Below are 12,052 nucleotides of genomic sequence, written 5' to 3'. Positions count from 1 at the left end.
TTTTCTCCAAACAATATCACCACGAGCAATAATATCACGAACAAAATGATACCGAACATCAATGTGTCTTGTTCTCTCATGAAACATTTGATCTTTTGTAAGGAAGATGACACTCTGACTGTCACAAAATACTGTATTGATTTGATGGTATTCATTGAGTTCATTAAAGAGTCCCTTCAAGCAAATAGCTTCTTTACAAGCCTCAGTAATTGCCATGTACTCAGCTTTAGTGGTAGACAAAGCGATTGTAGTTTGCAAAGTGGCTTTCCAACTGATTGCACAACCTCCAATCGTAAAGACATAACCTGTAAGAGATCTTCTTCTATCAAGGTCTCTAGCAAAATCAGCATCAACATACCCAATGACTCCAACTCTAGTTCTTCCAAACTGTAAGCAAAAGTCAGTAGTACCTCGTAAGTATCTTAAAATCCACTGAACTGCTTTCCAATGTTCTTTACCAAGATTTGCCATGTATCTGCTAACTGCACTGATTGTATATGACTTGTACTAAATCTCATCATCTGCTTGTGGAGACAAAGCAGACTAAAGTCTAAAACGGGCTGCTGAAGGAGTACTAACTAGCTTAGCACTCTGCATATTGAACCTATAATGAACTTTCTCAATGTACCCCTTCTAATTAGGTAAAATTTACTTATTTTTCTATCTCTGAGAATCTCCATACAAAGTATATTCTTTGCAAGTCCCAAATCATTCATTTCAAATTCTTTACTTAGTTGGTTTTGACCTTTCTTATCTCTCATTTATCTTTCGCTGCTATCAACATGTCATCAACATAAAGGAGTAGATATACAAAAGAACCATCGCTATTTTCCTTAAAGTACACACAACTGTCAAAGCTACTTCTTTTGAAATCATGAGAAGTCATAAAGGAATCAAACCTCTTGTACCATTGTCTTAGTGACTGTTTCAAATCGTAAAGGGACTAGTTTAGCAAGTAGACATAGTCCTCTTTTTCTGAGACTGTAAACCCTCTGGTTGTTGCATGTAAATATCCTCCTCAACACCTCAACATGTCCTTTGAAATTTGAATCTCCCTCTCAGACTGACCATCTATCTGGGGATGAAATGCAGTACTAAAGTCCAGTCTAGAACCCAAAGCCTCATGTAATTTCTTCCAAAATCGAAACGTAAAGTGAGGATCTCTATCCGATATTATGGAAACCAGTACCCCATGTAGTCTTACGATCTCAGCCACATACGGCTTAGCCAACTTCTGCAAAGAGTAATCAGTACGGACTGGTATGAAATGGGAAGATTTAGTCAGTTGGTCTAAAATAACCCATGTCGAATCCTTCTTGGTAGGCGTTAAGGGCAGCCCACTCACAAAATCCATGGTCACTCTCTCCCACTTCCAAAGTGGAATCTTAACTGGCTGTGGTAACCCTGAAGGTAACTGATGTTCAGCCTTCACCTGCTGGTAAGTTAAGTACTTACCCACAAAATCAGTTCCTTCACGTTTCAAACTTGGCCACCAGTATAACTCATGCAGATCTCGATACATTTTATTCCCACCTAGATGCATAGCATAAGGACTACTATGCACCTCTCGCAGTATAGACTATCTCAAATCATTATCCCTCGGTACACAGATTCTTCCACAGAAACACAGCACTCCTTCATTATTCAACCCAAAATCTGAGGTTTCCCCATTCTCAATCTGTCGAAAACGAGAAACCAATGACTCATCCATCAACTGTTTACCCTTAATCTACTCAGTCTACATCGGTCTAACTTCCAACTCAGCCAACAAGCTATCATCATCAAATAGGTTGAGACGAACAAACATCGCTTTCAATTCAGATACAGTCCTACGGCTCAAAGCGTCAGCTACCACATTAGCCTTACAAGGATGGTATTCAGTCGAGCAATCACAATCCTTAAGTAGCTCTATCCATCTTCGCTGCCTAAGATTCAACTCCTTCTGAGTGAGGAGGTACATAAGACTCTTGTGATCTATGTAGATAGTACACTTTTCACCGTAGAGATAGTCCCTCCAAATTTTAAGTGCGAATACCACCATTGCTAACTCCAAGTCATGTATAGAATAATTCGCCTCGTGAGGCTTAAGCTAACGAGGCGCATAAGCAACCACCTTACCCTCCTGCATCAGCACACAACCCAAATCGACGTGTGATGCATCACTATAGACAGTGAATTCCTTTCCAGACTCTGGTTGTATTAAGACAGGGGCCTCAGTTAAAACTTTCTTCAGTTTCTCAAAACTTTCTTGCTGCCTATCACTCCAGTTAAACGGTACCCCTTCACACAACAACTTAGTCAGAGGTGCAGTAATTAAGGAAAACCCCTCAACAAAATGTCTGTGATACCCTGCTAGACCCAGAAAGCTTCGAATCTCAAATATGGTCTTAGGTGGTTTCCAATCCAGTACAGTTTCAATTTTTCAAGGATCAACCCTAATCCCCTCAACAGACACCATGTGACCTTGAAAAGTCACTTCTCGCAGCCAGAACTCACACTTGCTAAACTTAGCATACAGTTGTTTCTCCCTTAAAATCTGTAGAATAGTTCGGAGATGTGCATCATGTTGGTCATCGGTTCTCGAATACACTAAGATATCGTCTATGAATACCACTACGAACCGATACAAGTAAGGTTGGAATACTCGATTCATTAGGTCCATGAAGGCAGCTGGTGCATTAGTCAGCCAAATGGCATCACTAGGAACTCGTAATGACCATAACGAGTCTTAAATGCAATCTTATACACATCAGCCTCCTTAACTCTCAACTGATGGTACCCAGAACGAACATCTATTTTGGAGAAAATCGAAGCTCCTTGCCACTGATCAAATAAATCATCTATTATCGGTAAGGGATACTTATTATTGACAGTCAATTTATTCAATTGTCGATAATCGATACACATACGCATAGTCCCATCCTTTTTCTTTACGAACAACACTGGTGCTCCCCACGGAGACACACTAGGTTGAATGAATCCTTGATCCAACAGTTCTTGGATTTAAGCTTTTAACTCCACCAACTCCTTCGGTGTCATCCTATAAGGGTCGACGGACACTAGAGTCATTCCTAGCAAAAGCTCAATTCCAAATTCAATTTCACGGCTCGGAGGTAACCCTAGGAGCTCATTAGGAAATACATCCGAAAAATCCCTAACCGTTTTGATATCTCCAACAGAAGGACCCCAAGAATCAAATACACTAACATAGGCTAGAAACGCCTCACAACCCTTGCGAACCAATTTTTTAGCCCTTAATGCCGAGATCACATTAGAAAGAAAATCTCTTCGCTCCCCAATCATAGCAATCTTATCATCCTCATTAGTCTTTAATACCATCCGCTTAGTAGCACAATCTAAATTTGCACGGTGCTTAACCAACCAATTCTTCCCCAAGATTAGGTCAAATTCACCAAACGGTAGCTCCATCAAATCTGCTAAAAATATAACTCCTTGAACCTCTAGGGGCACATCTCTAAACAACTTGTCTACTCTTACTGATTGTCCTAGTGGACTTAACACAATCATCTCATTAGCAGTACTCTCACACATGATACCCAAGGTGCCAGACATAGTGCATGCAATGTATAAATGTGTAGACCCTATATCAATTAAAGCAATGTAAGGTACATTATAAATTAGGAATGTACCAGTTATAACATATGGAGCGTCACAATCTTCACGGCGATGAGCAGTATAGACCAGTGCTAGCTGTCTTACCTCACTGTTACCAACCAATCTACCATATGTTCCACGACCTCGTCCCACACCATTTCCACCTTTAACTGGCCCACGGCCCTTTGATGGCTGCTGACCACCTGTCACTGGTTGAACAAAACCCTAACCTGTAGCTTGCCTCTGAGGACAATCCTTAACTTGATGCTCTTTTGACCCACATCTGAAACATGCCCCAATCTTCTTCCAACACTCACCCAGATGATGTCTGTAACACCTCAAACTCGGCCTAGACGTTATGGTCGGATCTGGCGTGTCACATTGAAGTGTCTTTCAAAAGATTAGACTCGTTGGTAAAAATTTGTTTCTAGGTTTAAAAACCCCTATATTATTATTTAACAAATCATCTAGCCAAAAACGTTTACCTTGTTATCTGCTATTGTTATAAAAGGTTGATCAAAAATGGCGAAAGCTTTTGAAAACTCTAATGTTTAAATTTTGTGTCTTTGAAAATAGTACTTATTTTGAAAGTTCATCCTCTCCTAAACTAGCAGTTTAAAATAAGTAAGTAAAAACCCAATTAAAAATTTAGACAAAATTAAAGGCCTTATTAAATAGACAAAACCCAATATAAACTTTAAATTTAAATAAAAGTAAGGGTAGCGCTGCTGCTATTCTGTGGCCACCTCTAAGTCCCTTGCAGCACCGACCCGCTTACAACTGGAGATTACCTGTACCGCTTACAACTGGAGATTACCTGTACCGTTAAATATAGCCATCAGTAGGTCCACAGTCGTCTTGGGCGACCCGTGCAACCTTATCAGTACGGTACACTTCCTCCAAATATAATATCCCATCCCTATGCAATATGTTGTGACATAATATCGTACGTGTATGCAAAATGTCATGCTCAATCATAGTCATACATATCATAGAGCAAATCAATCATAACATAAGGCCATAACAGTCATTTCATCTCCTAGGGGTATAACAGTCATTTTACCCTATTGGGGTAATTCGGTCATTTTACCCTGTGGGGGTAATTCGATTATTTTACCCTGTGGGGGTAATTCGATCATTTTACCCTGTGGTGGTAATTCGATCATTTTACCCTGTGGGGGTAATTTCATCATTTTACCCTGTGGGGGGTTAATTCAGTCATTTTACCCTGTGGGGGTAATTCGATCATTTTACCCTATGGGGGTAATTTAGTCATTTTACCCTGTGGGGCTAATTCGATCATTTATTAACCTCTCGAAAGGTCCACAGTCACCTCGAGTGACTCAGGTAACCTAAATGGTCAGAACAGTGTAAATGGGCCCAAGGCCTAGTACTCGGCCCAAGTGGGCCCACACACTTGTATTCTCCACAAATCGTGGATTTCATCTGTGTGGGGCCCACAAGCCCAATAAGCCCACACTGCCTATTTCGGCCCAACGTGGCCCATTACGGCCTAAGCCCATGGAAATGCTCATGCAGGCCTCTACAGCTTATCGCCCATGATTCGTAGATTTGGCTTTCCACATGAGCGATCGCACACTCGTGTGGTCTCAATACCGTTTTTTGACTTTTTCTGTTCTACAATTACAGTGGGGTGGTTACACACTTGATGCGATTTGTAGATTCCATTTGTTCCGAACACTCTTATTCTGAAAATCAATGATCATATCACATTTGGTTCCAAGGCAATGTGCCAATCAAACTCGACCACCACCAGTTAGGAATGGAAGCAATGCAGGTTGGAGAAAGCGACGAAAACCTTGGAAAGCTCGCCGATCTCCTAGATGATATATATCTCTCCACAGTAACAACCTCCCCAAATCCCAATATTCTCTCCTCAAATCTCTCCAAATATCCTTCCTCAATTCTCTCTATGATCAGTTCAAACTCCATTTAGCAGTATTTCAATCCAACTCTACCACCCACACGAATTAGGCAGCAAAATAAATACTCCCTTTTTGATGCGCCACCACTCGAACCTTACACCCCATGTACACTCCACACGCTCCTTACCACTAGTCCAACAACTCCTTTATATAATATTTTTATTCACAATAATTTAAGAACCTACTATCTAGATCCAATGATTTTATTCATTTAAAATAAAAACTATTCATACGCCAAGGCTTGAACCACTCACTTGTCAAACACTTCCAAGCACCCCTAAATTACTTAACCACTGAAGTAGACATTCACTTATGTCACTTCCTAGCACAACTAAATATTTATGTGCAGTCTCCTAACTGTTCCCTTGTTAAAAACCTATTTCTTCTAGGCCCAAAATTTGAGGTGTTACAATGTCTCCCACAATCAGCACAAGACTGTGGTCTTACCACAGAAACCACAGCTCGGATTGGCCCATCAAACCTGGCCTTCTTTATAGGCCTTCCTAAAGAACTTGAGGGCTCTGGATCCCTCCTAAACCTGCCCCTTTTCAACTAGGGCAGCAAAATCTCGCTCCCTCTGCGGAGCTATTAGTACTCGCATCTCATCCCAGAGGCCGTCCTCAAACTGCACATAGCATTCATACTCAGTTGCCACTATTCCATGAGCATAATGACTCAATCGTTGAAACTTTGCCTCATATTCAGCCACAGTTTTATTCTCCTGGGCCAAACTTAAAAATTCCTTTCTTCGAGCGTCCACTAACTTGCCCCCACATACTTTCCTTGAAATGCCGACTTAATGAAATCCCACGTTAATCGATCGGCCTAAGTACATTCTCTTACAGTAAGCCACCACTGATAGGCTTCATCTCGCAGTAAAGGCACTATACCTTTTAGCTTTTGCTCAGAAGTGCAGTCAAGGTCATCTATTATTCTTTCCTTAGCTTCCAACCAGTATTCAATTACATTAGGGGCTACTCAAAAAATACCCCTAAAAATTTTTGTTCCATTCGACCGGAGTCGTTCTAAAATTGACCCACACCCTATAGCACTTGTACTGGTCCCTGCGACCCTTTCCAAAATACGGAGCATAGCTTGGGATAGTGCATCATCCCCAGCCGCTCGATCGTATGATCTTGACTCAGTCATTGGTGAAGGTGGTGCCTCCCTAACCTCAGCATTAGGCATGTGGCCTGATGCCGAAGACCCAGCTCTAGCACTTTCTCGGCCTCTACCACGACCTCATGTACCCCTTCTGCGAGTACCCCTTCCATCCAGTACTCGTGTACCTCATCTACCACGGCCTCTACCACGGCCCCGTGTACCCCTTCCATCCAGTACTTAGCCACCATTGGATTCGTTACAACAACACCTTTGAACATTTCCAACCCATTCGATTGGAGCCTCTCCGCAACGGATCCCCAGTCTAGTTTGGGCTCTATGTAACACCCCAAACCCGGCCTAGACATTATGGCCGTATCTGGTGTGTCACATTAAAGTGACTCCCAAATCTTAGACTTGTTGATAAAACTTGTTTCTTAAGTTTGGAAACCTCTTTAGTAATGTTTAACGGAACACTTAACCAACTATTTGCCTTATTAACTGCTATTATTATATTAAGTTGATTTAAAACGCGGAAGCATTTGAAAACTCTAATGTTTAAAGTTCGTGTCTTTGAAAATCATAATTATTTTGAAAATTCATTTTCACCTAACTACCAGTAAAGGAATATGTAAGCAAATCCCAATTAAAGTTAAAAACCCAATTAAAGGCCTTATTACAAAAAAAAACCCAAAAAATTATTAAAATTAAAATAAAGGCAAATGTAAATATCAACAATAGTTGTGTGGCCACCTCTGAGTCCCCCGCAGCCCCGAATCATCTATGGTTGAGGATTACTTGCACAGTTAAAGGAGAGGGTGAGTTTATGAAACTCAGTGTGTAATCCCTTTCTAAACAATCACTAAGCAACATTCAAAATCAGTCTGGGCCTGAGCCCTATACAGTATCAGTATAGTGTGGTCCATAGCCCAATACAGTAACAGTGTGGGCCTTAGCCCAAAATAGTAATCAGTACAAATCCAATAATGGAACCCATCCCAATCTAGCCAACACACCACTCCGTACCACCAACACACTATGTGGGGATAAAATCGACCCACCCAGCCAACTCACCAATATCGCAGCAAAGCTGCTAGTAATAGCAAACGCAGCAAGGCTACTAGTAACATTATCGCAATATAGCTGCCAGTATCAGCATATGTGGCATAGCCAACAGTACACTTCCCCTATATCGGAATCCCAACCCCATGTAGTATGTCATGTCATAAATCATACGTGTATACAGTATGTCATACTCAGTAATAGTCATATATACCATAAAGCAAATCGATCATACATAATATAAGGCCATAACAACCATTTCATCTCCTAGGGGTATAACGGTCATTTTATGCTATAGGGGTATTTCGATCATTTTACCCTTTCGGAGTATTTCAATAATTTTATCCTTCTAGGGTATTTCGATAATTTTACCTTTCAGGGGTATTTTGATAATTTTACCCTTTAAGGTTATTTCATTAATTTTACCCTTCGAGGGTATTTAAGTAATTTTACCCTTCGAGGGTATTTCGATAATTTTACCCTTCGAGGGTAATTCGGTAATTTTACCCTTCGACGTTATTTCGATTATTTTTTGGCCCAAGCCCATGGAAACGCCCATGGAAGCCTCTACAGTCCAACACCCAATTTCATGGGCTCGATTTTCTACACGAGCGATCGCACTCATATGGCCTCGATTGTCGTGCTTCATCTTTCCGGCTTTTACGATTCACGGTAGAGGTGGTGTGGATACACACCTGATTATGAAGATGCATAAAATCCACAGATGTCGAACCTATATTTGGCAATCAAACTTCGTTAATCGATTACACAGTTATACAATTATTTAAACTTAAGTTGTTACGATCGCCCGCTTACCCAACTTCGATCGAGCGAAGAAGAACAGTTCGCTTACTCAGGTATTCGCCAGCCCTCGTCCCTTCATGAGATTCTTAGGCAACAACTGTAATTGGTAAGCAATTAAGTTGATTTGTTAAGGGGGAATCACTTAATTTGCTATACTTACCCAACGAGCGAGAGTACGACGACGAGAAGTAGCCTGACAATTGGCCCCACAAAGGACGGGGAATTCGGCGATTAAAGGAAATAAGAGGGGGAGGAGTTGATTAGGGAGAAACCAAATAGGTGAGGAGGAAAAGAAAAAGGAAGGTGGGGGAGGATAGTTGTGAAATTCGGCCACAATGAGAGAGAAAGGTTCGGCCAAAAAGGGAAGAAAGAATCGGGTTGGGAAGGAAGGATGAGAGAAGAAGAACAATTAAATGAATACGGGAGGAGAAGAGGAGCTTTCGACTGCATAAGAAGAGAAGAGAGAGGAGAGTTTTATCAAAAATAAAGAAAAAGTGGAGATGAGCAGAAACGAGTTCGATACTTGCGAAAATGTACACTTAATACGAAAAGAGAGTAACCCGAAGTTTGCGAAAACTTCCACAGAAAAAGGCAAACACTCCCGAAACCGAAAGATTCTACTGGCCAGTGACAAATTTGGCACAAGCCTAGCTGAAACCTTGAGTACCAGTGCCCTAAATCGGCACAACTCTCCCTCTCAACCACCCCTCGATTTTCTCCACAATTCTCTTCGCTTATCACTCCACCGTTTTCTCCTCAACTTCCTCCATGACCAATTCAAACTTCCTTCGACAGTATTTCACTCCAACTTTGCCACTTGCACGGCTCAAGTAGCAAAATAATAATTCATTGCGCACCCCAGGACTAGAACCTGAGACCTCAAGAATACTTCACACGCCACCTACCACTAGTGTCACGGGCCAAAGTGCAAAGCCCGTGACCATGGTACAAGATGCGCCCCATGGAGGTCTATCGATAAGATGGGGAACAGTTAGCCCACGAGAGCTGGCCTGATTCAGAGAAATATTGGAGAAGCCTATCAGATTGAAGCCTAGTTGGCCCAATGATGAAGACATGGCAACTTAGGCTAATATGGTAACTAATCTTAGAAGATAGAGGGAATCATATCTTGTAAAGATTAGATTAGATTTGATATGGCATATCTTGTAAATCCCTAAAATTAAGGGATATGGTTAATCTCGTCCGTCGATGTAAATATATCTTGACCGTCGGTTTTGGGGGAGCTCAACTATAAATAGAGAGCCTCCCCCTTATTTGTACTCATTCCATTGTATTCTGAATTCTTAAGAGTAATAGAGTTCTGAGAGCATTTACTCAAACACCTTGTGTGCATTCTTTTCTGTGGCTTTCTGTTGTTCTTTAGCTTAGCTTCTTTTGGCATAAATCGCTTCCGCTCTTCAATTGGTGCCATGGAGGAGTTCTTAAGGAATCCTCATTTGAGTTAAGGCTGACTTAGGCGAGTTTGGAGCAAACGGATCGCCTAAGGCCGCACGGTTTGCGAGACGAAAGGTCTAGCCCCGTGACACTAGACCACAGGCTCATTTTGTGTCATAAAACAAACACTATTATTTTTAAAACCTATCTTCTAGCGTCCAGGTTCATTTAAGAGAAAAAAATTAAAATTCTGCAAAAGCCACAACTTGAACCCAAGCTTCTCAAACACCCCCATACACACCCAAATCACTTAACTATTGAAGCAAACAAGCAATTGCAACAGAACATGAAAAAATTAAAACTTGAATTTTTGGGGCGTTACACTCCAGCAACCCTTTATAAAACCCTCAACATCATCTGGGTCATCGTGTCGTCACCATTTTTTTCTCAACATAGTCCTCCTCTGGTATTGGGTTTTCTCCCTGGACAATGGGTAACTCTCTAGGTGCAGCTCTACGTGGCCTACCCCTACCACGTCTGCCTTGAGTGTTCATAGTAATCTTTCGAAAGTTTGAAATCTACAGTATATCTGTAGTTTTCAAACAAAAGTTCAAGCATTATTTATCCTCCTAAATGTTCACAATATAAATTTAACAAATTATCTAAAGTTTTAACAGTAATCTCGAATTTAATTTCCTACAGAAAAATAAAATTTTCAAAAATCTCGTGGCATAGTTTTTCCCAAAATACTCCCTTTTTGATGCATGCATGCAAAGATATTTCAAAATTTTACGGTCCAAGTTTAGAAAACCTACTTGAAATGGGACTTAGATAATTTTAGAAAATTTAAAAACAATTTTTTAGAGGGTTGTAATTGGATATTTTGCTCTATTTTAAAACTTGGAATTTTTTTAATCTATGTGTTTGCTTGTTTGGCTGAATTTGCTATTTGAATTATATGACACTGCCCATATGAACTAACGAGACATTTTGCAGCTAGTAGAGCTTGCCGAAATCCAGGTACACTTTATTCCGCTTATTATATGACTTATAGTTTGGTTTAGAAAAGCATGCTCTTAGGAGTAAATGCCTGTATGAAATATTTTGTATATGTATGGTGAGTATGGATGGTTAGTGTGATTTGTGGTAGTTTGCAGAGAGTCACCTTGGTGGCTAATGTGTCGCTTGAAACTTGGGTCGGATCGCCTCGACTGTGTTTAGGGTGTCATACAGACATTTACTCAACTAATCCAAATACGAGCCCGAGTTAACTTTTTTTTACCATAAAAGGTCGTATTAGTTTAAGAAATAACTTTTCTCAATCTAATCCTTAAATTTAGATTCCATTAAAGTATACTAAAATGATATTATTAAATTCTTCTATGCCATCACCTAATTTTTTAATTAATATTTTAATATATTTATTGTATTTTTAAGATTTTAAAATTTTAGGTGATGGCATCATAGATTAAAAGTGTTACATCATTCGAATCCAAGTTCCTGACAAAATTTCCCAATTTTGTCAAAGACAAATCTGGACCAAGATGAAGAAAATTTATTTCATTTAGGACGAAATATCGGTTTATCCCATTTTAGTAAACTTAATGAAAATATTGTTGCTTTGTTGATTGCAGGTTCCGTTAGATTATCGTGTCTACAATTCAGAAACATAAATTGCATAAGAAACCTTATCATAACAGGATTATCACTCTTCTTAGGGATTTCTATCCGTCAATTCTTCAACCAATATTGGAAACTATCCCATCATGGCCTCGCTCACACCAATGCATCCTGAGTAAGTGTTTTTATTTAAAGAAAACTCCAATCCCATAATCTTCAATGATAAAAGAGGGTAAAACAAAGTGAATGATTTTTACAGTTCAATGCAGTCGTGAACACCGTGTTCTCATCACTGATAATGGTGGGATTTATAGTGGCGGTGATCTTAGACAACACAATAGAAGTGGAGAAATCGAAGAAAGATAGAGGGATGCCATGGTGGGTTAAGTTTAGATCATTTAGAGGAGATAATATGATTTAATAATTTTATACTTTGCCTTTTAATCTTAATAGGTTTTTTCCACCAACCTAAATTTTCCAAAATTAGGCTTGGTAAATGCATATATTTT

The sequence above is a fragment of the Gossypium raimondii genome, chromosome 2, assembly GCF_025698545.1.
Source record: "Gossypium raimondii isolate GPD5lz chromosome 2, ASM2569854v1, whole genome shotgun sequence".
Lineage (NCBI taxonomy): Eukaryota > Viridiplantae > Streptophyta > Magnoliopsida > Malvales > Malvaceae > Gossypium > Gossypium raimondii.
The sequence above is the reverse complement of the archived record's forward strand: the minus strand, read 5'-3'. Positions refer to the sequence as shown.